Below are 22,259 nucleotides of genomic sequence, written 5' to 3'. Positions count from 1 at the left end.
TGGGCACGGACCGGGTCACCGCCACGAGACTACTAACCCCAACAGGCCCGGCTCCGGGTAGTCCCCGCGTGCGCAACGCTACACCAAGTAGGCCCAGGGGCGCGTCAACTTCTTTCCCTACACAAGATAACAATAGATCAGTGCCAGTATCTGAACCTGTTCCTTCCACATACAACTCTGCCAAAACTGCCGCCCCCGCATACGGCCTAATTACAGATCTGCCGGTGCCTGTCCCCACGTCTGAAGTAAGTGCGCAGCCGTGATCAGAAAAAGCCAAAAAATGTCAATTAAACTTTAATAGGTGGGCAGGGAAGATGTTTCTGTAAAGGGGTTGTCTGGTCTAAAACGACAAGTCTGCAGTCACTGTGTATGACTGCAGACTTGTGAATCCTCACATAGAGCACACTGCACACAGTGAGGATTCTGTGGTGTCCACACCGGGAAAGGCGGTCAGGTGGCCACAAGTATACAATATGCGTACTTCCGGCCACAATCTGGCTACACTGTTTCCAGCGCGCTCAATGCAAGTGTATTGTGCGAGGCCTTGAACTGTAGTTGGATTCTGGCTGGGAGTATGCATAGCGCGTACTTGCAGACAGCAGTGCACACTATGTGAGAATTCACAAGTCTGCAGTCAGTGTCATGTCGGATCAGAAAACCCCTTTAAGAGCTTGTCTAATCTTGTTTCATCAGGAGCACACTGCTCCTCTGTCTTGCTGGCTACCTCCTTGCTGGGGGCAGTCCTCTCCTGAAGATGGACAGTTTCAACCAGCGGCATGGTCGCGCCGCTGGTCTGAACTATGCACTTTCCTCTGCTGTCGGCAGAGACCGCTTTGACTTTGCAGCGTCGGAGGAGCACAGAGGTACTGAATCCAGGGATCCGGCCAACTTCAGAGCTGCACTTGCAAGCTGTATAGCAAACTGCTTTCCTTGCCTAGGAGACTGGCCACCACTGATAGACAGCAGCAGTGGCCGGTAACCTAGGCACCGAACATTTCTGTTTCTGTAGTCTCTCACCAGTACCTGTATATATTTCTTAGGTGGGTGTGAACGGCTTTACATACAAGATGCCTGATCTCCCTGAAACGTTTCCTGAGTTGTCAGATTTGAGGTTTGTATTTTTACAACTAAAATAAAAAAAAAAAAAAGTTTAATTTTTATTTGTCAAAAAAAAATTTCTGAATTCTATATTAGTTCTAATGATAAAATGACATCCATCCTAGTATTCCCCAGGGCCACCCCTATAGATAAGTCTGTGGGGGCTTATTCTGCACACTAGCTTCTCTGTACCCTGTTGTAACATTTCCATGAAAGTCTTGGACGCACGTTTCTCTTTTTTTCTACTTCAGCGTGTCACAGCTCACCGATATGATGGAGCAAGAGGATGTTCTTCTGGAGCAGTTTGTAAATCTTCCACAACTAAAACAGATTATATCTGATAAAGAGGAGCTGGTGAAAAATATCGAGGAGCTGGCAAGTACGATTTGGTGGATGGTAGTTGAATACGGTTTTGAGGAATGAAGAGTTTTTCTGGTTCTTGGGAAAAAAAATATAGATAGATAGATAGATATACAGTACAGACCAAAAGTTTGGACACACCTTCTCATTTAAAGATTTTTCTGTATTTTCATGACTATGAAAATTGTACATTCACACTGAAGGCATCAAAACTATGAATTAACACATGTGGAATTATATACTTAACAAAAAAGTGTGAAACAACTGAAAATATGTCTTATATTCTAGGTTCTTCAAAGTAGCCACCTTTTGCTTTGATGACTGCTTTGCACACTCTTGGCATTCGTCTTTGTGCGACGCAGAAAAGGTGAACGGATGGACTCTACATGCCTGGTTCCCACCGTGAAGCATGGAGGAGGAGGTGTGATGGTGTGGTGGGGCTTTGCTGGTGACACTGTTGGAGATTTATTCAAAATTGAAGGCATACTGAACCAGCATGGTTACCACAGCATCGTGCAGCGGCATGCTATTCCATCCGGTTTGCTTTTAGTTAGACCATCATTTATTTTTCAACAGGACAATGACCCCAAACACACCTCCAGGCTGTGTAAGGGCTATTTGACCAAGAAGGCGAGTGATGGGGTGCTACGCCAGATGACCTGGCCTCCACAGTCACCAGACCTGAACCCAATCGAGATGGTTTGGGGTGAGCTGGACCACAGAGTGAAGGCAAAAGGGCCAACAAGTGCTAAGCATCTCTGGGAACTCCTTCAGGATTGTTGGAAGACCATTTCCGGTGACTACCTCTTGAAGCTCATCAAGAGAATGCCAAGAGTGTGCAAAGCAGTCATCAAAGCAAAAGGTGGCTACTTTGAAGAACCTAGAATATAAGACATATTTTCAGTTGTTTCACACTTTTTTGTTAAGTATATAATGCCACATGTGTTAATTCATAGTTTGATGCCTTCAGTGTGAATGTACAATTTTCAAAGTCATGAAAATACAGAAAAATCTTTAAATGAGAAAGTGTGTCCAAACTTTTGGTCTGTACTGTATTTATATATATACATATATATATATATATATATATATATATATATGTGCGTCTCATAAAATTAGAATATCATCAAAAAGTTAATTAATTTCAGTTCTTCAATACAAAAAGTGAAACTCATATATTATATAGAGTCATTACAAACAGAGTGATCTATTTCATGTGGTTGTTTCTGCTAATGTTGATGATTATGACTTACAGCCAATGAAAACACAACAGTCATTGTCTCAGTAAATTAGAATAATTAAGAAAAAAACACCTGCAAAGGCTTCCTACGTGTTTAAAAAGGCCCCTTAATCTGTTTCAGTAGGCTCCACAGTCATAGGGAAGACTGCTGACTTGACAGATGTCCAGAAGGCAGTCATTGACACACTCCACAAGGTCCCAAATTTCCAATTTTAATTTGGGAATCAAGGTCCCAGAGTCTGGAGGAAGAGTGCAGAGGCACATAATCCAAGTTGCTTGAGGTCTAGTGTGAAGTTTCCACAATCAGTGATGGCTTGGAGAGCCATGTCATCTGCTGGTGTAGGTCCACTGTGTTTTATCAAGACCAAAGTCAGCGCAGCCGTCTACCAGGAAATTTTAGAGCACTTCATGCTTCCCTCTGACGACAAGCTTTTTGGAGATGGAAATGTCATTCTCCAGCAAGACTTGGCACCTGTCCACACTGCCAAAAGTACCAATACCTGGTTTACACACAACAGTATCACTGTGCTTGATTGGCCAGCAAACTCGCCTGACCATAACCTCATAGAGAATCTATGGGGTATTGTCAAGAGGAAGATGAGAGACACCAGACCCAACAATGCAGAGGAGCTGAAGGCTGCTATCAAAGCAACCTGGGCTTCCATAATACGTCAGCAGTGCCACAGGCTGATCGCCTCCATGCCACGCCGCATTGATGCAGTAATTGATGCAAAAGGAGCCCGAGCAAGTATTGAGGACATTTACTGAACATACATTTCAGTAGCCCAACATTTCGGATTTTAAAATCATTTTTTAAGCTGTTATAAAATATTCTAATTTACTGAGATAATGACTTTTGTGTTTTCATTGGCTGTAAGCCATAATCATCAACATTAACAGAAATAAACACTTGAAATAGATCACTGTGTTTGTAATGACTCTATATAATATATGAGTTTCACTTTTTATATTGAAGAACTGAAATAAATTAACTTTTTGATGATATTCTAATTTTGTGAGAAGCACCTGTATATCTACACTGACCACAAAAAGTTAGGGATATGTGGCTTTCTGGTGAAATGTATGGAAAATGTAAAAAGTTCCCTCTACAGTAATATATTATAATACAAGTAGGGCGTTTAAGTAGAAGCATGTAACGGTGATTTCCTCATCTCAAACCATTTATTGAAACAAATGCCAACAACAGTGGTGGGTATACCCCAACAAAAAATGTCAATGTCTCAATAACTTGTCATGTGGCCTTGAGCAGCATCAATTACAGCTCGACAATGAATTCTCCTGCTGTTCACAAGTGGAGTTATTGTCTGCGGAGGCATGGCATCCCACTCTTCTTGGAGGGTGCAGGGCTGTGGAGTCTGAGTCGGTGTCTATTTTGGTGGAGTCGGTATAAAATGGACCCACTCCGACTCCTAAAATATATAATAAATTGGGTTCATTAGTACAATACAGGATGTGCTGTAAATGTTTCCATAAGAATTTGTGAAAGTTCTGAAATGTCCTATAAATGTCTATTCTGTTCCTGATCTAAGGATCTCGGCTTTTAGTTCAGATGAATCTGTGCTGCACTTTATGTACACGCTCAGTAGTGACCAGGGCTGTGGAGTCAGAGTCGGGAGTCGGAAGTTTGGCTTACTGACACCACAGCCCTGGAAAGGGCGGTTCTCAGGTCATTGAGGTTCTGGGGTACAGAGTTACGAGCCTCTACACAGCGACTCAGCTGATCCCATAGGTTTTCTATGGGATTCAGATCTGGAGAAAATGCAGGCCACTCCATTTGAGGTTCCCCTGTCTCCAGCAGCCATTCCCTAATGATGCAACCTCAATGAGCTGGAGCCTTGTGATCCATGAAGATGAAATTAGGCCTGTGTTGTGAATGCAGAGGGGCAATGACAGGATTAATGTTGTTATTCAAGTAGTAGGGGCTGTTTAATACCAATTCTAATTAAACCCCAAATTTTATTGGGCGATACATGGATCAAACACCTGATGTGAATTTTGCCATTAAGCTCCTTGTTAGGCTGTGTGCCCACGTAGCGTTTTTCAAGCGTTTATGCTGCAGAATTTCCGCAGCGGAAACGCTTGTGAAACGCTAGGTAATCCACACCCCATGGTCCCCAAGGGGATTCCGCATGTTCTATGCACATGCTGCGGATTTTTCCGCAGCGTTTATGCTGCGTACAAAAATCCGCAGCATGTCATTTAATTTTGCGGAAGCGCAGCGGAACTCCCGCCATTGACTTGCATTGAGACGCACAGAAACCGCGACTGTACATTTTTACAAGCGGCTTCTATGCGTCTCTATGTGCGGATGGTACCCAGTTCTGGAGGAGAGGAGACTCTCATCCAGACCTGGGTACCATTGTACCTGTAAAAAAAGAATAAAATAACAAATAAAGTTTATACTCACCTTTCCGAAGGCTTCTCTCTGAATGCCAGCAGCGCTGAAGGACCTTCGGTGACGTCACAGTCATGTGACCGCAGGCCCTTCACCGCTCTGTCTCGCGATATGCTGGCAGCCGGGAACCAGCCAGGAAGCAGCGCTGCAGCCACACCGGGGCCTCGGGGGTGAGTATAGCTTTATTTGTTTTAATTTTTACGGTTCACACTGTATAAATCCATGCTGTTTGCATGGATTTATACAGTGTGACCTAGTTGTCAAGCACTTTCCAAGTGATGCTATCGCCTGGAAAGTGCTTGTCAATCTGCATGCGTTTTTTTCTGCCAGGGAGATGCAGAAATGCTGCAGAAATTTTCTGCTTCATTTCTGCATCGTGGGCACATAGCCTTAGAGAACAGCAAGTTGTGCAAAAAGTACTGAAACATTGAACAGTTGGACATGTGCATTCAAAAGTTTAGAGAAGGTCACATTAAGTTCACCTGAAAAGGTTAGAGGGCATTTTAGGTTCATCCTGAAATTTCACCCAAAAGCCAAATATTCCTAACTTTTTGTGGGTAGTGTATATGACGCGCCCCTGGGCCTGTGTCGCGCTGCGTTGCGCATGCGGGAGCCTACCCGGAGCCGGATCAGTGGAGGGTTGTAGTCTCGTGGCGGTGACCCGGTCCGTGCCCAGGGAGTCAAACTAGACGGCAGTCTATTAGTAGTAAATAGTTGATGACTACGCCACCCGTTGAGTGCAGCCAGGGAGCTGCTGCTGCAGGGCAGACCGCTGAGGCCGGTGGTAGGATTGTGCAGCGTGATAGTATAACCCCCAACGGGAGGGGTATGGCCTCAGGGCAGCCGACGTGGATGATGGGGGTAGCAGGAACCACTCAGAGACGGTACGGTGTAGTTCAGGGTCTTTACTGGTAACAACGATAGACCCTCCCGGAGTACTTGCTAGCAAACGGGGCCTGGTCAGTCTTTGAGCAGATGGGATCTCCCCTGGCCAGGCGTAGTTGTAGGCCTCACAATCTGACTGTACTCTTCTGGCTACCTTGCTAGAAGCTGATGTAAGTAGCCCACGTCCCTGAGTGTACCGTGTGGTGCTCACCCGTATGGCCGGTGACTCGGGGCCTTCTAATGGCTTCCGCTCCACGATGGCGGTGCTGGTCCCACGCGTGTGACCGTGCCTTCGGGCTTCTGGGCCAGAGGACCTGAAATCCCCTGCCTGACGGATTCTGCTGCTGGGTAGAAGTTAGTCCCCACAGCCTCGGACTCCGGGTCCGGTAAAGAATCTTCTTAGTCAGGGCGAGCGCTGCAGCTGCCAGCCCCTGACTCCTTGGAACTCTCCTGTTTCCTATGCTGCTTCTTGTCTCCACTCTCCTTGTCTGACTCACCCTGCCTCAGCCCCGGGTTTATACAGGGGAAGTTCTTCCCCTCCCAAGACTGGGCAGGAGGTGTGGCATGCACAGGATCCCTGACCAAAGGACCTCCCACCTGCTCTCAGACATAACATTACATTACTGTGGAAAACCAGACCCCTGGGGTGCCACATTCCCCCCTAGTGAAATTTAGTACTCCGGGACTAAACACATTTAGAAAAACATAACAAAGTATAACAATAACAACACAATAAGAAAAACACATAAGATGGTTGCGGCGTGTCCGCAACCGGGTGCAGTCTTTGAAGAAAAGCAAAGGTGTCCTTCAGCCGGGTTAGTATCCCTGCGACAGTCTTCCTCCCAGGTGGCCAGGATTTTACTTCCCTTTTGGCTGCCCCGGTTAGTTGGGCCACCAGGATGCTCACTTTTTGCTCTTCTGTGAGGGGGTACACCTGGAAGAGGCTATCCAGCTTTTCTCTAAAGTCATGCAGGGTATGTGACTCCCCTGAGTACTGGGATAGCCAAGCTGCTCCCGGGATATAGGGCATGGTGAAGGGCATAACTGCAGCAGCGGTAGCGCTGGCGGGGGTTGGGGCAGTGAAGCTCTCCTCCGTATCCGACATCTTCCTCCCCCCTAGTGGACCGTGGCCTACCTTGCGATGATCCTCTTCCGTAGGCCGCGGCTCCGCAGTGGATCGTCAGGGTTGAGGACCTTCCGTCGCGCTCCTGTGACGTCGGCGTCTGCTGGGCTCCTTCCAGGACCTTACGCAACGTCCGGACGTGAGGCGGGGCTTCAGTTCTCGCGCGCTTTCGGAGTCCACGCCCCTCTTCTTCCCGCGCGGCGTCCCCAAGATGGCGTCCAACGGCGGGAAAACTCCACGGATGGCGGGAAGAAGGCCGAAGATGGCGCCGGATGGCGGGAAACTTCACCGATGGCGGGAAGAAGGTAGAAGATGGCGCCGGATGGCGGGAAACCTCCACGGATAGCGGGAATCTTCACCACTGGTAAGTTTGAACAGTCTTTGCTTTTCAGGCACGCAGTACCCGGTGGTTGCGGGCACGAGATCCTGCCGACTACGCCAAAGTTGACGCGCCCCTGGGCCTGTGTCGCGCTGCGTTGCGCATGCGGGAGCCTACCCGGAGCCGGATCAGTGGAGGGTTGTAGTCTCGTGGCGGTGACCCGGTCCGTGCCCAGGGAGTCAAACTAGACGGCAGTCTATTAGTAGTAAATAGTTGATGACTACGCCACCCGTTGAGTGCAGCCAGGGAGCTGCTGCTGCAGGGCAGACCGCTGAGGCCGGTGGTAGGATTGTGCAGCGTGATAGTATAACCCCCAACGGGAGGGGTATGGCCTCAGGGCAGCCGACGTGGATGATGGGGGTAGCAGGAACCACTCAGAGACGGTACGGTGTAGTTCAGGGTCTTTACTGGTAACAACGATAGACCCTCCCGGAGTACTTGCTAGCAAACGGGGCCTGGTCAGTCTTTGAGCAGATGGGATCTCCCCTGGCCAGGCGTAGTTGTAGGCCTCACAATCTGACTGTACTCTTCTGGCTACCTTGCTAGAAGCTGATGTAAGTAGCCCACGTCCCTGAGTGTACCGTGTGGTGCTCACCCGTATGGCCGGTGACTCGGGGCCTTCTAATGGCTTCCGCTCCACGATGGCGGTGCTGGTCCCACGCGTGTGACCGTGCCTTCGGGCTTCTGGGCCAGAGGACCTGAAATCCCCTGCCTGACGGATTCTGCTGCTGGGTAGAAGTTAGTCCCCACAGCCTCGGACTCCGGGTCCGGTAAAGAATCTTCTTAGTCAGGGCGAGCGCTGCAGCTGCCAGCCCCTGACTCCTTGGAACTCTCCTGTTTCCTATGCTGCTTCTTGTCTCCACTCTCCTTGTCTGACTCACCCTGCCTCAGCCCCGGGTTTATACAGGGGAAGTTCTTCCCCTCCCAAGACTGGGCAGGAGGTGTGGCATGCACAGGATCCCTGACCAAAGGACCTCCCACCTGCTCTCAGACATAACATTACATTACTGTGGAAAACCAGACCCCTGGGGTGCCACATATATACACACACATACAGTACAGACCAAAAGTTTGGACACACCTTCTCATTTAACGATTTTTCTGTATTTTCATGACTATGAAAATTGTACATTCACACTGAAGGCATCAAAACTATGAATTAACACATGTGGAATTATATACTTAACAAAAAAGTGTGAAACAACTGAAAATATGTCTTATATTCTAGGTTCTTCAAAGTAGCCACCTTTTGCTTTGATGACTGCTTTGCACACGCTTGGCATTCTCTTGATGAGCTTCAAGAGGTAGTCACCGGAAAAGGTTTTCACTTCACAGGTGTGCCCTGTCAGGTTTAATAAGTGGGATTTCTTGCCTTATAAATGGGGTTGGGACCATCAGTTGAGTTGTGCAGAAGTCTGGTGGATACACAGCTGATAGTCCTACTGAATAGACTGTTAGAATTTGTATTATGGCAAGAAAGAAGCAGCTAAGTGTAGAAAAACGAGTGGCCATCATTACTTTAAGAAATGAAGGTCAGTCAGTGCAAAAAATTGGGCAAACTTTGAAAGTGTCCCCAAGTGCAGTTGCAAAAACCATCAAGCGCTACAAAGAAACTGGCTCACCTGAGGACTGCCCCAGGAAAGGAAGACCAAGAGTCACCTCTGCTTCTGAGGATAAGTTTATCCGAGTCACCAGCCTCAGAAATCGCAGGTTAACAGCAGCTCAGATTAGAGACCAGGTCAATGCCACACTGAGTTCTAGCAGCAGACACATCTCTACACCAACTGTTAAGAGGAGACTTTGTGCAGCAGGCCTTCATGGTAAAATAGCTGCTAGGAAACCACTGCTAAGGACAGGCAACAAGCAGAAGAGACTTGTTTGGGCTAAAGAACACAAGGAATGGACAGTAAACCAGTGGAAATCTGTGCTTTGGTCCAAATTTGAGATCTTTGGTTCCAACCACCATGTCTTTGTGCGACGCAGAAAAGGTGAACGGATGGACTCTACATGCCTGGTTCCCACCGTGAAGCATGGAGGAGGAGGTGTGATGGTGTGGGGGTGCTTTGCTGGTGACACTGTTGGGGATTTATTCAAAATTGAAGGCATACTGAACCAGCATGGCTACCACAGCATTTTGCAGCGGCATGCTATTCCATCCGGTTTGCGTTTAGTTGGACCATCATTTATTTTTCAACAGGACAATGACCTCAAACACACCTCAAGGCTGTGTAAGGGCTATTTGACCAATGAGGAGAGTGATGGGGTGCTACGCCAGATGACCTGGCCTCCACAGTCACCAGACCTGAACCCAATCGAGATGGTTTGGGGTGAGCAGAACCGCAGAGTGAAGGCAAAAGGGCTAACAAGTGCTATGTATCTCTGGGAACTCCTTCAAGTTTGTTGGAAGACCATTTCTGGTGACAACCTCTTGAAACTCATCAAGAGAATGCCAAGAGTGTGCAAAGCAGTCATCAAAGCAAAAGGTGGCTACTTTGAAGAACCTAGAATATAAGACTTATTTTCAGTTGTTTCACACTTTTTTGTTAAGTATATAATTCCACATGTGTTAATTCATAGTTTTGATGCCTTCAGTGTGAATGTACAATTTTCATTGTCATGAAAATACAGAAAAATCTTTAAATGAGAAGGTGTGTCCAAACTTTTGGTCTGTACTGTACATATACATGGTGGTAAAAATAGTATTTGATACACTGCCGATTTTGCAAGTTTTCCCACCTACATAGAATGGAGAGGTCTGTAATTTTTATCGTATATCCACTTCAACTGTGAGATACAGAATCTAAAAATAAAAACCAGAAAACCACATTGTTTGATTTTCAAATCATTAAATTGCATTTTATTGCATGGAATTAGTATTTGATTTCCTACCAACCAGCAAGAATTCTGGCTCTTACAGACCTGTTAGTGTTTCTTTAAGAAGCCCTCCTACTCTGCACTCATTACCTTTTATTAATTGCACCATATAAACCTGTATAAAAGACACCTGTCCACATGCTCAATCAATCACACTCCAACCTCTCCACCATGGCCAAGATCAAAGAGCTGTCTAAGGACACCAGGGACAAAATTGTAGACCTGCACAAGGCTGGCATGGGCTACAAGGCAGTAGACAAGGAGCTTGGTGCGAAGTCAACAACTGTTGGCACAATTATTAGAAAATGGAAGAAACACAAGATGACTGTCAATTCTCCTCGGTGTAAGGCTCCATGCAAGATCTCGCCTTGTGGGGTAAGCATGATTCTGAGAAAGGTCAGGAATCAGCCCATCACTACACAGGAAGACCTGGTCAATAACCTGAAGAGAGCTGGGACCACAGTCTCAAACAACAGCACATGACCAGGCCCATTTCAAGTTTACCAATGACCATCTGGCATGGGAGAAGGTCTTGTGGTCAGATGAGACCAAAATAGAACTTTTTGGTATCAACTACACTCGCCGTGAGAAAGAAGGAGGATGAGTACAACCCCAAGAACACTGTCCCAACCGTGAAGCATGGTGGGGAAAATGTCATACTTTGGGGGTGCTTTTCTGCAAAGGGGACAGGATGACTGCACCATATTGAAGGGAGGATGGATGGGGTCATGTATCGCGAGATTTTGTCCAACAACTTCTATCCCTCAGTAAGAGCATTGAAGATGGGACGTGCCTGGGTCTTCTACCATGACAATTACCCGAAACACATAACCAAGGAAACTAAGGAGTGTCTCTGCTAGAAGCATTTCAAGGTCCTGGAGTAGCCTAACCAGTCTCCAGACCTGAACCCAGTAGAAAATCTTTAGAGGGAGCTGAAACTCCAATGTTGCCCAGCGACAGCCCCGAAACCTGAAAGATCTGGAGAAGATCTGTATGGAGGAGTGGGCCAAAGTCCCTGCTGCGGTGTGTGCAAACTTGGTCAAGAACTATAGGAAACTTCTGACTAGTGTTGAGCGATACCTTCCGATATCAGGAAATATCGTATCGGATTGGATCGGACCGATACCCAAAAAGTATCGGATATCGCCGATTCCGATACCGGAAACCAATGCAAGTCAATGGGACACAAATATCGGAATGAAAATAAACCCTTTCTTTCCTTGTAGGTTAATTCTACATGAATTAAAACAACTAAGAATAATGTAGAATGTATTACGCGAAAAGCCGGCAATTCATCAGCGGCATACACCGGTACCCGACAATTTACAACAGAAAGAATAGAGTATCACACATAGATTAGATAGATAGAAACATGTCAGTCACATATATAATAAGTACAGTGATAGTGTTGGTTACTGTACTTGTCATTTAGTGTAAAGGATTTATTTAAAAATATAATAGTGTTTTCATGCACCGTCTCTTTAAAAAAGCCGGCCGGCAATTCAGCATCTGTACCCGACAATTTAGAATAGAAGGAATAGAGAATCATACATAGATTAGATAGATAGAAACATGTCAGTCACATATATATGAAGTACAGTGACAGTGTTGATTACTGTACCTGTCATTTAGTGTTAAAATAAAGGATTTATTTAAAAAAAAATTGGCGTGGGGTTCCCCTTAATTTTAGGCTCTAGCGGAGGTTAAGCAGACGGCTGGGGCAGATGTTTGAAGCCTGGGAAGGGGGTAATACCCACGGAGCTTCCCAGGCTACTAATATGAGCCCCCAGCTGAATACCTAGCCTTTATTAGCTATTAAAATGGGGGACCCCCTCAAAAAAATGACGTGGGGTCCCCCCTAATTTAATAGCTAGCAAAGGCTAGGCAGACAGCTGGGGGCTGATATTAATAGCCCAGGAAGGGTGCCATGAATATTGGCCCCCTCCCAGGCTAGAAACACCAGCCATCAGCCGCCCCAGAAATGGCGCATCCATAAGATGCGCCAATTCTGGCACTTAGCCTCGCTCTTCCCACTGCCCTGTAGCGGTGGCAGTGGGGTAATAGGGTTGGGGTTGATGTCAGCTTATAATGCCAGCTGACATCAAGCCCAGGTTAGTAATGGAGAGGCGTCTATAAGACACCCCCATTACTAACCCCATAGTCAAAGTTAAAAAAAAAACCACAAACACCCAGAATAAAGTCCTTTAATTGAAATAAACATACAATTCTTTATTGTTCTAAATTTAACTCTACTTACCATCACACCCATTCCAGCTGAAGCCAACGATCCCCTGCAATAAAAGAAAAATAATAAAGCAACCTCATCCTTACCTTTCCATGGTTCCCAGGACAGCTTCAGTTCTGCTACATCGAGATGACAGGCTGGACCGCAGCAGAACGTTGCCATCCAGCCTGTCATCCCGCAGACACTGAGAAGCGCAGGCATGCTTGCGCTCCTCAGTGTCTCTCTGTGACGGCATCCAAATGAGCCGAGTTAATGTCCAATGAACTCAGCTCACCTCATGCACGTCACTGACAGCGTGGGAGAATTCTCCTGCACTCAGCGCTTCAGCGTGAGAATTTTCCCACGCTGTCAGTGACGTGCATGAGGTGAGCTGAGTTCATTGGACATGACCTCACCTCATTCACGTCACTGACAGCGTGGGAAAATTCTCACGCTGAAGCGCTGAGTGCAGGAGAATTTTCCCACGCTGTCAGTGACGTGCATGAGGTGAGCCGAGTTCATTGGACATGACCTCGGCTCATCTTTATGCCGTCACAGAGAGACACTGAGGAGCGCAAGAAAGCCTGCGCTTCTCAGTGTCTGCGGGATGACAGGCTGGATGGCAGCGTTCTGCTGCGGTCCAGCCTGTCATCTCGATGTAGCAGAGCTGAAGCTGTCGTGGGAACCATGGAAAGGTAAGGATGAGGTTGCTTTATTATTTTTCTTTTATTGCAGGAGATCGTTGGCTTCAGCTGGAATGAGCGTGATGGTAAGTATAGTTTAATTTAGAACAATAAAGAGTTGTGTGTTTATTTCAATTAAAGGACTTTATTCTGGGTGTTGTGTTTTTTTTAAATACTTTACTAGAAATTCATGGTGGTCATGTCTAATATTGGCGTGACCCCATGAATTTCGGGCTTAGGGCCAGCTGATAATGCCAAGCTGGCCTTAACCCCTTTATTACCCAGTGAGCCACCGCACCAGGGCCCTGGATGAGTTGGGTACAGCGCCAGAAGATGGCGCTTCTATGAATGCGCCATTTTCCGGGGTGGCTGCGGACTGCAATTTGCAGCGGGTGGGGCCCAGAAAGCTTAGGCCTCCCTACGCTGCGGATTCCAGACCCCAGCTGCCTAGTTGTACCTGGCTGGACACAAAAATAGGGCGAAGCCCCACGTATTTTTTTTTTAAATTATTTCATGAAATTCATGAAATAATTAAGAAAAAAAGGGCTTCCCTATATTGTTGTGTCCAACCAGGTACAAATAGGCAGCTGGTGGTTGGGGGCAGCCCGTTCCTGCCTGCTGTACCTGGCTGGACACAAATATAGTGCGAAGCCCCACGTCAATTTTTTTAAAATTATTTCATGAATTTCCTGAAATAATTTAAAAAAAATTGACGTGGGACTTCGCACTATATTTGTGTCCAGCCAGGTACAGCAGGCAGGAACGGGCTGCGCCCAACCACCAGCTGCCTATTTGTACCTGGCCGGACACAACAATATAGGGAAGCCCTTTTTTTCTTTATTATTTCATGAATTTCATGAAATAATTAAAAAAAAAAATACGTGGGGCTTCTCCCTATTTCTGTGTCCAGCCAGGTACAACTAGGCAGCTGGGGGATGGAATCTGCAGCGCAGGGAGGCCCAAGCTTTCTGCCCCCACCGGTGCAAATTGCAGTCCGCAGCCACCCCGGAAAATGGCGCGTTCATAGAAGCTGGATGCTGTACCTGGCTGGCATACAAAAATATGGCAAAGCCCACGTCAAAATTTTTGGGAAAAATTAATTAAAAAATAAATAATAATTTAGGGACTGCATCTTTATTAACTCCTCAAATGTTATTTAGTGTTAAAATAAAGGATTTATTTAAAAAAAAATTGGCGTGGGATCCCCCATAATTTTAGTCTCTAGCGGAGGTTAAGCAGATGGCTGGGGCAGATGTTTGAAGCCTGGGAAGTGGGTAATACCCACGGAGCTTCCCAGACTACTAATATCAGCCCCCAGCTGAATACCTAGCCTTTACTAGCTATTAAAATGGGGGACCCCCCAAAAAAAATGACGTGGGGTACCCCCTATTTAATAGCTAGCAAAGGCTAGGCAGACAGCTGGGGGCTGATATTAATAGCCCAGGAAGGGTGCCATGAATATTGGCCCCCTCCCAGGCTAGAAACACCAGTCGTCAGCCGCCCCAGAAATGGCGCATCCACAGAATGCGCCAACTCTGGCACTTAGCCTCGCTCTTCCACGCTGCCCTGGTGCGGTGGCAGGGGGTAATAGGGTTGGGGTTCATGTCAGCGCCAGCTGCCATGAAGCCCAGGTTAGTAATGATGGGCGTCTATAAGACACCCCCATTACTAACCTACAAAGTGTTAAAAAGAAAAAACACACTACACCCAGAAAAAAATAATTTATTTGAAATAAAACACACAATTTTATTTAATTCTTAGTTTACTAAAAAAAAATAGTTACCTGTCCACGTTCCAGCGCTGATCTCCCATGCACAGCTGTCACATCTGGAGATGGTGACAGCTGTGCATGGCTGCTGTAAGCTCACACTGCCGGGAACACGTCCGCTCCCGGCAGCGGGAGCCACTGACTGAGGTCACTGGAGTGCATTCAGGCAGCGCAGCTCAGGAGACCTCCTTTACGGCACTGCTGTACCGTGGGAATTTCTCACGATACAGCAGGGCCGTAAAGGAGCTAACCGGAGCAGCGCTGCCTGAACTCCGGCGAACCCGCTTATGCAATGACGGGGCTGCTTTACGGCCCCGTCATTCTAGCGGCGGCAGCGGTTCAGAGCGGTCACATTCTATGTGACTGCTCTAAACTGGAGATCATCGTGGGACACTCGTGGACTACTACGGAGGGGTAAGGATAAGGTTGTGGTTTATTATTTTATATTTTATTACAGGAAATCGATGGCTTTGGGGAATTAGGTGTCTAGGTGAGTATAGGTGTAGTTTTTATTTTTTACTTTATTTTAGGTGGCGATCGGCGGGGACAGGTAATGTATGAACTAATTTATTGTAGGTAACCACTGGCCACCAATGACATGTATTTAAAATTTATTGGGGAAACAGTAGGGCAATTTAAATAACAGGATCAGGCTGATGGGAACTACTGCTCCCATCGAGCTGATCCTGCTGGCACGAGTGGACGGGGGACAGACATAGGCCGATGGGAGTAGTAGTGTCACATCGGCCTATGTCTGCCTGCACGCACACATCCGCACACACTCGCAGACATCGCACAGACACCGCACACACTCGCAGACATCGCACAGACACCGCGCACACATCGCACAGACATCGCACAGACATCGCACAGACACCCCGCACACACTCGCAGACACACGCACAGACACCCCGCACACACTCGCAGACACACGCACAGACACCCACACACACCAATCATGACGGGCTGATCGTCTGGGAGGCTGACCTGTGCGGCCGTGGGAAAGTTCATGTGAGTTCATGCAATGCAGTCAAGCATGAACTCACGTGAACCCTCTGAGGGCACTGCGGCTACTTCAAATGAACAGCTGATCAGCATCACCTGATACCTCAGCTGTTCCTTTGAAATAACCGGCGTGAAAGCGCAGCACAGAAGGGAGAAAGCCGGCGGTGAAGTCTTTTCACTGCCGGCTTCCCCGCCCGGGTCCTTCGCTCCCCGCTCCTTGGTGCTGCGCTCCCCGCCCGGTCCTAACTTACGATCGGGATGGGAGGTGGCGAGGGGAGCGGAGGATCGGGGTAGGAGGCTGCGGGGAAGCAGTATGGGGCTGTGTGATTGTTTAAAAGCCGGCGGCTTTTTACCGCCCGCCGGCTTTTAAACGATCAGGAGAGTTCTCCCACGCTGGGATGGCATTCTGATGACAGGCTGGATCGCAGCTGAGCGCTGCCATCCAGCTTGTCATCCTTCAAAGACACTGCAGAGCGCAGGCATTATGGGAACTTCCGATTCCGGTATTCGATATTGTAAAAGTATCGGAATTAAGTATCGGAATTCCGATACCGCGAATATCGGCCGATACCCAATATTTCAGTATCGGAATGCTCAACACTACTTCTGACCTCTGTAATTGCAAACAAAGGTTTCTGTACCAAATATTACGTTCTGTTTTTCTATTGTATCGCATACTTATTTCAATCAATAAAATGCTAATTAATTATGTAAAAATCATACAATGTGATTTTCTGGATTCTTCTTCTGTCTCTCACAGTTGAAGTATACCTATGATAAAAAAAAAAATACAGACCTCTCCATTCTTTGTAGGTGGGAAAACTTGCAAAATCGGCAGTGTATCAAATACTTATTTTCCCCACTGGATATACACAGCGGGTGAAATACTCACACTTCACCAATTTTCTAAGTAACTATGTTACTAAAGGTGCTATAGGCATGAAATTCTCCCCAGATATCAGTAACAGACCATTCAATGCACATAGGCAAAGAAATCAAACAATAGATGTCCATAAATTAAGTTATGTGTAATAATGAGAAATTACACGGGGAAAAAGTATTGACTATGCTTACTGAAATGTATTTAATACTTCGTACACAAGCCTTTGTTGGTGATGACAGCTTCAAGATTCATCCTGTATGGAGAAACTAGTCGCATGCATTGCTCAGGTGTGATTTTGTCCCATTCTTCCACACAAACACGCTACAAATCCAGAAGATCTCTTGGGCTCCTTCTATGAACTCTGAGCTTCAGTTCCTTCTATAAATATTGTGTTGGATTCAGGTCAGGTGATTGGGTGGGCCATTTTAGCAGCTTTAATTATCTCTCTCTGAAAACAATTGAGCGTTTCCTTGGCTGTGTGTTTGGGATCATTGTCTTGCTGAAATGTCCACCCTTGTTTCATCATCATCCTGGTAGATTGCAGCCGATTTTTATCAAGAATGTCTCGTACATTTATCCATTCCTCCTTCCTTCATTAATATGAAGATTGCCGTACGCTGAAAAACGGCCCAACACCATGATGTTCCCACCTCCAAACTTCACTGCTAGTATGGTGTTTTGGGGGTGATATGCAGTGTCTTTTGGCCTCCAAACATGGTGTGTATTATGACATCCAAAGAGTTCAATTTTGGTCTCATCTGACCAGACTATATTCTCCCAGTATTTCACAGGCTTGTCTAAATATTGTTGAGCAAACGTTAAACACGCGTCAACATGCTTTTTGTTCAGCAATGGAGTCTTGCGTGCTAAGCGTGCATACAGACCATGGAGGTTGAGTGCATCACTTATAGTTTTCTTTGAAACAATTGCTGATTCCTGGTCTTTCTGTAACTCTCCACAGGTGGTCCTTGGTCATGGACAACTCTTTTGATAATTAATTTCACTCCTCTGTTTGAAATCTTGCGGGGAGCACCTGGTCGTGACCGGTTTATTATGAAATTATGTTCTTTACATTTCTGGATTATGGCCCCAGCAGTGCTCACTGGAGCCTTCAGTAATTTAGAAATTCTTCTGTAACCAATACCGTCAGTATGTTTTGCAACAATTAGGTTGCGGAGGTCTTGAGACCGCTCACTGGTTTTAGCCATCATGAATTGTTTCTTGTGTGGCATCTTGCTAGCGAGACACCTTTTTATAGGCCATCAGTTGAACCACCTAATATTATTTTTCACTAAGTGGCAGGATGGGTTTCTAATTACTGATAGATTTCAGCTGGTGTCATGACTTTCCATGGCTTTTTGCCTCTCTCTCTTCATGTGTTCAGTACCTTTTTCCTGTCATTTCTCATTATTACACATAATTCATGGACATCTATGATTTGATTTCTTTGCCTGTGTGGACTGGATGGGTTGTTACCGACATCTGGTGAGAATTTCATGTCAATAGCACCTTTAGTAATATATTTACTTAGACAATTGGTGACATGTTCAATACTTATTTCATCCTCTGTATGTGTATATTAATATAGAATTTTTTTTTTTTTTTTAATCCAGAAAAGAATCTTCAAATTGAGCCAATTCTGGAGTCAAAGCGACAAGCATTATTAGATAAGGTAAGCCACTGTGGATGGGGCTGACATGGCAGGCGCAGTCTTTACGGCAGGTTTGGTTCATTTGTGGATTGTGCTGAGGAATTCTGACGATCTCACCCTTGCTATATTGAAGTTGGTGAAATTCACATTGATAATCTGCTGTATTTTCACCCCACAATGACATGCCGGGATTTGGAACATCTTTGGCGTTCTCATTTTTCTATATGGGCAATCTTTACAGTTTGCGGATGAGATTTGTAAAGTCTCATCCACTTACCTTATAAACCTGCTCTGATCTGGCCGTAAAAGCTGCAGCAAATGCGGCAGGCGTGAATTCATCCTCATTTCCTTGTGTTTTTCTTCTCTTCCAGTATGAGCTTCTGACTCAAATGAAAACCAGCAAAGACACCATGAGCTGAGCGAGGTAATGTGGCGGATACGGGGCTAGAGAAGATGGCGCCTGCGGGACAGTGATATCACCTCTTGTGAATGGTGGATTCTATTCTATATTGATTGTTACCTTTCATTATTATCCTGTCTGTGATGATCATGAGACTGATGCAAAGCCTTGTGAACACAATAAGAAGTTTGAGTCTAGTATTAGGATTAATGGCCAGTTTGCATTTTTTTTTTATCTAGATTGTGTTATGGAAAATCGAAAAAAAAACTCAGTAGTTAAAAATAACATGTAAAGAGAAGCTGTCAGCTTTCTCATGCCTCCCGAAGCGCCACCATGTATTTATTCATCTTTTTGTACCCTGTGTAAAGAGCCCATTAATAGTGGCTTACTGATTTCTAACATTTTTATAACTGCGGCCGTGATAATAAGTAGGTGAATATTTGTGGGGGCATTGCAACGCGCCCCACCACTAGTCACCCTCTAATTAGCAAATTGCCACCACAATTAGAAAATAGATTTTCGCCAAATGCAGAAATCAGAAAGCCACTAAAAGGGGTTTGTTAGGACGGGTATAAAGTGAGAAATAAATACATGGTGACGGTTTGTGATCTCGGGGGAGCTGACAGGTTACCTTTAACATAAAGTCCTGGTCATTTTCTGATGACACATTCCCTTTAATTGCAGAACTGTGCTGTCAGTAGATCTCTTTGATAAGTTAAAGGGTAATAAAAGCCCTTTATGTGTTCCTGTGGAAACTGGACTTCTAATCTGCAGAAAGCCGCTGAAGCCACAAATTACATTATTGTTCAGTAGAACAAAGGGAACGTTCTGAAAGGTTTACAGTGCGGGGGGATATGGACGGCGTGCACTGTAAGGGGGCCATGCAAGAATTGGCTGAATATTGAAATATTACTATATGTATGATGTCTCTACTAGTGATGAGCGAGCGTGCTCGTTTAACCCTTTAAACGAGCACGCTCGGGTACTCGCCAAGTAGTTTCGGCGTGCTGTGCATATCGGTTGCAGCCGCAGCAGCTGCATGTGTCGCGGCTGTTACACAGCTGTGACACATGCAGAGACTGGCTAACAAACAGGCAATCCCTGCATGTGTCACAGCTGTGTAACAGCCGCGATACATGCAGCCGCCCCGGCTGCAACGGAAATGCTGAACACGACGAAACTACTCAGCGAGTACCCGAGTGTGCTCGTTTAAAGGGTTAAACGAGCACGCTCGCTCATCACTAGTCGCTACATGTTCCCAGATTGCCACTATAGTCCTATACAATGTTTTCAGCATCATCTCGCCCAGTTTTCCATATAATACACATTTTTATATCAGCTGATCTTTTCTACTAGACAGACGATAGGTCCAATTGTCCAGACTTGTATTTAATCCTGATGATTAGTACTGTGAGGTTATAGCATGTGAATGGTACATGACCAGATGCTTTCACAGCAGCCAACCAGAGCTTGGCTTTCATTTTTTAGGAACAGTTTGAGGAATGAAAGCTGCATTATGATTGGCTGCAATGGACGATCTGTAAATGAGCCCCATTTGCTGGGGAAACCTACTGCCGCTAGTAAAATAGGTGAGTCCCTGTGCCATATGGGATGAGGTGTAACGTCCTGCTCCTTCCCCCCTCGCAGAGCTGCGGTCTCAGCGCACTACAGGCCAGGTTAAAAGTCGCTGCCCACCAAGCTGAAGAGGACTCTGACAATTTTGCCCAAAATTTCCTTGAGGGAAAAACAGAAATAGATGATTTTTTAACTCTGTTCATGGAAAAGAGAAGAGTAAGTGCTGTGGTATTGGTTTAATAGTGGTGCGCCTTATACTGGGGAATTGCATGAATAGCAGTTCCCTAAGATATGTCTGTATACAGGGAATTGCTGCCATTAATGATTCAGTATCTGGGCTGGTCAGCCTTGGATCCATAGAGCGAATGTTATCTGCGGTCTGGATCTGGTGGAGCAGCGGACACGGCTTGTACCGATGAGCGGGAAGCCATGGCCTCCACATTGTATGTCCTCCTAGAGAGGAAAGAAGAGGTTAATCCAGCTCCCCTGCTGATTGTGCATACTCCCTCCAGCAGGGCAAAATGGCTACAAGAGGGGTGCACCCAGCACCAGGCCCGAAGAAAATCATTGTAAAAACCATTTATTGAAAAAAATGTTACAAAGAATTCATCTAATAAAAAAAGCATTTCTCCGAGGCATGCACGACTGCCGCGCTTCACACGATGTGTTCTCCTAGTATGTTCTAGCTCTCCAGCGCTAGGTGGGGGGAAATAATGAAGGTATAGGGTATCCGGGGCCTCTCCACATCAGCACAATGGTGATGTCAGAAGCCTCGGGGTTAATGCGGCTGAGAAAGTTCCTCCACCCAAGAGAGGAGGCGATGGATCACGTAGTAGAAAACATAGAGGCTTCATGGCTCCTCACATTAAAGATCAGAGAACCAGATGGCATGCATGGTGGAACTGATTTAATGGATATTAACTAAATAAAGAATTGATTGGAGAAACAAATGTCTATATATTCAGTTCAGAGAACTAATGATCTGTCTACATCATATCCTATACCTCCATTATTTAACCACGACCTAGCGCTGGAGAACTACGCCATACTAGGATTAAGAGCGCAGAGTCTGAAGTGCGTCAGTTTTAATAACTTTTCAATAAATGGTTGTTTTTACAATGATTTTCTTCAGATCTGGTGCTGGATACAGCCCTCTTGTATTGTATGTCCTCCTGTGTTATCTCAGTATGACTGGCAGTCACTGATGCACCTATAGTGCACCTATACAACGACTGCACGAAGAAGCCTAGGAAAGACAAAGATAGTGACTGACACCGGCTACATGGCCCAAGGTGGCATTGTAATTGCTCTCTAGATCATATTGTGCATCTGTGCAGAGCCGAGTCCTGTCATGTTTCACTTATGTCTCTAGAAGCCATTCACATCACTGACGATTTGTCTCCTATCTCTCAGTGCTGCCACAGTAGAGAAGCTGCAACAGTCCATATCCCTGCACAGCCAGGACCATGCACCGCTATAGGTGCGATAATATACCGCCATGTTGTCTGCATGTTCATATACACCATCCATACTATGCACCGCTATAGGTACGATAATATACCGCCATGTTGTCTGCATGTTCATATACACCATCCATACTGTGCACCGCTATAGGTACGATAATATACCGCCATCTTCTCTGCATGTTTATATACACCATCCATACCATGCCATGCACCGCTATAGGTACGATAA

At 46.0% G+C, this 22,259-nt stretch overlaps 1 pseudogene; it reads left to right on the top strand.

The window, feature by feature from the left end:
• LOC141176197 (vacuolar protein sorting-associated protein 37A-like) overlaps positions 1-22,044 on the top strand; it is a 192,048-nt pseudogene extending 170,004 nt beyond the window's left edge.
• The last annotated feature ends 215 nt before the right edge of the window (positions 22,045-22,259 follow it).

The sequence above is a fragment of the Phyllobates terribilis genome, unplaced genomic scaffold, assembly GCF_046119375.1.
Source record: "Phyllobates terribilis strain yellow unplaced genomic scaffold, ASM4611937v1 Scaffold_17__1_contigs__length_24005725, whole genome shotgun sequence".
In the NCBI taxonomy this organism is placed as follows: Eukaryota; Metazoa; Chordata; class Amphibia; order Anura; family Dendrobatidae; genus Phyllobates; species Phyllobates terribilis.
This window is presented reverse-complemented; position numbering and strand designations above follow the sequence as displayed.